A 5368-nucleotide genomic window follows, 5' to 3' on the forward strand; every position below is an offset into this window, starting at 1 on the left:
CTAGTTGTGTATCAACTCGCTAGGTTTCCTTCACAGCACCCCCATGTAGTATTAGCAAGCCTAGTTGTATTACACTTCCATGCAGATCAGGAAAGGAGTACCATCATCATTTGTCTGAAGCCTATCTTGCATTTTGTTGCCGCGCCCGTATATTTTTACTATAAAATAATTGGCACATCTGTAAATATATGAAAGCATCCAACGTGAAGGTTGTGTTCGCATAAAGTGGCATAGAGTGGTGAATTTTGGATTATAGACTAAATGTGGGAGTATTATGGTTAATTGCCTCGCAATTTCGAGAGAATTTGTGAACACTATGGTTGCTTAGGAAATGCTCCCACCGTCGGGTGCTACATACATCCATTTGATCGACAAGTAATTCCGGACAGAGGTAATATATGAAACCAAGCCATACATTGGTTAGAGAACATAGCATTATTTTGGGTCGAAGAGAGTGGGAGACAAATATCCACAACTGCCATAGTCAGGCAACAATCCTAATGACTCATCCCATGCACAAATACACAGTATAGCAGATTTTATAAATAGCGAAGCCAGATAGAAGCAATTCAGTTATATTATCTTCCAGTGTATAGATGCCAAGCAATCAGATTCACAATCAGTTTAAAGGTAGATTGATCAAAGAAATGTGAAAGTGAATGTACCAGAACAGTTGCACCACGACGATTCCTAAGTTGCGCTTGTAGTTACAAATTGCAAGAGTAGATCCATGGCTAGAGAGCAGGGCATGCAAATATTTAGGCTAGAATTTTCCAGAACGAATACACCAAAAGCCAAAAACCATGGTCCAAGAACTGCCCCAACAAACTGATCAGAATCCAACAATTTAATTTATATAGGACCTTCAAATACGTGAGACAAAGAAAACATCATTAGTTAGGAGTCTGAACAAAATAGAATCAGGTTGGATAAAGGGTCGTAAAGGGAAGAAAAATGAGCAAATAAGCCCAGAAGCATAGTCGCGGAGGCTAACATAAGCATGGAACAAATGTGTTATTCAACAATATCCGAGCGTTAAGTGTAATGTCATAAATTACATAACCAATAAACAAATATTTATATGCCAAAATAGTTGTTTGAATACATAGATACCCAGTCCTGATGCTAGATTATGCACTTTATATCCTAATGGTTTATGGGAAGAAGGAATTAAATAAGGCTTGAAGATTATCATCATTTGGCTGTGGCACTTTAATTCCAGATGTTCTTGAATAGCAGAATGCATGATCAACATATGTCATTTTTCATGATTCATAGATCAGGTATGTATATTCTGTCCATTCCAACTCAACTTAGACTAATGAGTTTTTTATTTTTTTGGCTCGAACGATTTTAGAGTGTTGATAGTAATAGTATAGGGAAGAACAAAGCCAAGAAGAGTTATGTAGTCTTACAAAGTATCCAAGGCTTACCAAAGAAACCAATCTTCACCTAATTAGCTTATAAAGTGTATTTGCATTGTCACCCTCCTGCAGTAAATATTTTCAGCAGTTCATCTAACAAAAATAGGAGAGCTAATCCAGAGGCATGAACAGCTAATAGTGAAAAATTAATTAATATTTCTAATAACTGAACGAAGTATTTCCCCAGTGCAAAACAGCGGTAGCATTGAAGCAATCTATTTTCCAAGGAAAACAATAGACTATATACTAATATGCTGAGGACACTACGGATCTACATGTGGCTTGGGTTTAATAGCTTATCAATTTCACAAAGCATGTTAATCAGCTTGCAAGAATTTTGACACGAAGTCTTTTGTTGTACAGAACATATGAATACATCAGACTTAGTGCTCTGCCAAAGGGAGGAAGGTTTAGACAAAGAAAAGAATACACAATAAATGGAACCGAACAAAATTGTAACCTGGGGATTTCAAATATAACCTGGGGATCAAAGCATAGCATGCATTGGATTTGAATCGAGAGATGGTCTCATCCTCTAAGCATCCACACTTTCAGAACTACATAAAGCACTTTAAGAAAAGTGAATATGAAACGATAAATAATTAAATTTCGATCTCTATGGAACATGAAAATGCTATCCAACTATTCTTTGCCTAAAAGCAGAGCAATGGTAAACTCCTAGACCTGAAACTACATTAATCAAGGGATAACAACATTTACATGTCCAAACAAAGTGTGTCACTGATGGGCTATAGGTTGTGCATAATTGTATATAATTTAAGAAAATCCACTCATCAATATGATTATTCACTCTGTTAACCTGAATGACTTTATTACAGGTGACACAATATACAATGGGTTAGAATTAAGAAATCAAGTGCTTACCTCAGATAGAAATTTCTCATGCTCTATATCATGCTTTGACAGCTTTCTCTCAAGCATTCCACCACTACTTGATATGAAGGAAAGCATTTTTTTAATATAAAATTCCCCACAGTAAAGATATCAACAATAGTGATCAGTCAAATAAAAATCAATAATCAACATAATATTTGAGTTGACGTCAAGCTGATAATACCAAGCTATGAGCTACATCAAAATTTAATTGTCGCACAAGATATAGTTTAGGGCGTTCGTACCTAGCATACATTCTATGCATAGGTATTTTTCACTTGTCAGCCAAAGTGAAGCATAACAGACCTTGGGGCTACACATTTCTCTTCATCTTCCCTATAACAAATGTCCCTAAATAACATTAGGAATACACCGTTGCTACTGTGGTGGCATAAAGTCAGATTAGCCAAGTACCAACTAAAGACTCCCACTGTTGGTTAATGTCTTTGCCAAAAAAAAAAACTTTGCAAACTGCATTGACTCCCTGCAAAAGCATAGAGAAACTCATCTCGGTTCTTTGCAGGCGAAAAGATAAGACACATGTAGTCTACAAAGAAAATAACCGATTGCTGGATAGCAAGGATATTCCTAAATTCATGTGTAATCCTGTATAAAATAAGTTATGTGCCAGCATTGTGGCAGGCAACGTGATTAATCATGTCAAAGAAGAGGCTGTCTGAAGTACTTTGCTGCAACCATCTTGTTCAATCAACCATGCGAACATACGCAGTGGAGGAGCGGAGATACAGAGGGCATGAGCCACCACGTCTTTGTAATCTGATTGTTTTAGGGCTCCTCAAGTGTTAATCAGAGCTTCAAATCAACTACTCGCAGATTAAACAGATCTCATTTTCAAATCATCCGAAGGTAGTATGAGGGAATGAGGTGTGGGAAAGTTGTAGCGGAATACCTCTGGCCTCTGGGTACCTACTGGAACAAAATCACTAAGTGCTGTCGAGCGGGATCCGTAGCCTTGGACAATCACTGGATCTGGAACGGGGGGACAAGCGAGACGATGGGGTGAGTCAGAAGGAGGTGGGAGGGAGGGTGACCTTGCAGGTGCCACGTTGGGGTCGGGCGGTGGCGACGATTCCTGGCTACTATGTCGTTGCAGCTGTGGCGTCGCTGGGGGCGGGAGCTCGACCGCCACGGATACCTAGCAAAGGAGGTGAGGCGGCGCAGGGAGGGCGTCGACTGAAGGGAGGAAAGGGGTGGCCGTTCGATGGTTGTTTTGCCTCGTGACGTTAAAATGGGCTTCGTGCGAGACTGAGGGCCCAACTAACCACAGGCCCCCAATTTTGCCATGGGAGCAGCTGCCCATTCGAGTTGACGAAAGTACTGTGCTAGAGTTTGATCGGACGGCCGAAGACGTCTAAAACAGTAGATCCGATGGTCGTGGCGCTGATGGCCTGAGAAGGCTGGATTAGTGCACAGTTTTAATGTTTCTAAATGTTTCGTCCTGTAAAATGGTTGAAGCGTTCCTACTCTCAAACAGAAAAAGCCGCGTGGTATTTATTGATAAGAGGTGGCGGCCGATTGTTTATAGGATGCATACGCTCATAGGAAACATACGACATAACTAAGACCATTAATTCTCACCTCAACCCTTCCCAACTCTGGCAAGAAACCACCATCGACCCTATTTTCTTTATTTCTCCCCGACCAGCCAGGAAATCTTTGATAGTACGGCGCCTCAACGTCGTTGGATTGTTCCGAGAAAAAAACCCTGAAAGAACTTCAGGTGTTGCATCACCGGTGCGTCGTCTCTGAATGCTTCTGTCGCTACTACTAGGTGCGATCTCCCAGGGAGGCGTTTTGATGTCAACTTTATATCTCCTAATTCGCCTCTATTTCTACGGCTGACTGACTGCGGCATTCTGAATTTGCATCCTCTGTTATGAGTTTAATGACTTCAGAATTACCTTGATTTTGATTTTTTTAAGAAAACAGTTAGATATCATTCTCCTTATTGAGCTGACCAAAAACATGAATAAAGTTGGTGAAGATTTGATGTCAACTTTATAACAAAATAAAATAAAAACAATCCCTGTTTAACATACAAATAAAAAGTTGTTCAGTGTAAACCAAGCAAAGAACAAAATAGTTTAAGTTACTTTGGCACATAGCTTGGGTTATCACTGACTAAGAATTCAGAGTAAGATGTAGTAGTAGGGATCCTCCTTTGTATCACTAAAGAAAGAGCAGAATGAGAAGTTTCCTCTTGCACGAGCTCCGGTGAAGATTTGAAGTCATGCATGACCGACATGTGCTACGCTGTGTCATGACTGTTCGGTAGGTGCTACCACGGTAGATCTTTCAGAGACTTCAAGATGTGTCGGTTGGTAGTACTTGGCGGCATGGTGCTGCGATGTACCGGTGGCGACTGCAACGTGCTCAGTAGTTTGTGCGCATGGAGGTGGTGCCGTTGGACGCCGTGGTGGCGTCGACATATGGCCGGACTGGCAAGGATGATGCGAATCTCTTTTCTGAAGATTGGTTAGCGGTTCGATGATGATGACGGCTTCTAAAACATGTGCATGCGGTGTATGATTTAGCTTTGCTGCACCGGCTATAAGTTTCGATATGTTATGCGGATGGATCGACGACGACACCGGTTTTAGATATGGGGAGTGATAGCACTTCACATTATCGATTTTGTAGTTGTGAGTGGTGGCTTCGGGTGGCTTGATGTATGTTCTTGTGAGACCCTTGTTGAATTATTAATAAAGATTACTGTATACATCGATTGATGCAGAGGCAGGGGGTTTTAACCTCCTTTTTAGAAAAAAAAGTTAGATGACTAATAAATATACAACTCTCTCCGTCCGGAAATACTTGTCATCAAAATGGATAAAAGAGGTTGTATCTAAGAAGTAGTAGTATTCTTCCTTCTGTCCTGAAAATAAAGGATTTTAGCCAACTTTTCCAATGATATGCAAAGCGTGTCTTAAATTTGTAGTACATCGGAGGGAGTACCACTTTGCCCACCCACAAAGCAAAAGGGATGAAAATTCAGAAACAAGCACTTTGCCCGTTTGCCATGCCGTACA

The sequence above is a fragment of the Triticum aestivum genome, chromosome 2B (genome assembly GCF_018294505.1).
Source record: "Triticum aestivum cultivar Chinese Spring chromosome 2B, IWGSC CS RefSeq v2.1, whole genome shotgun sequence".
NCBI lineage: Eukaryota > Viridiplantae > Streptophyta > Magnoliopsida > Poales > Poaceae > Triticum > Triticum aestivum.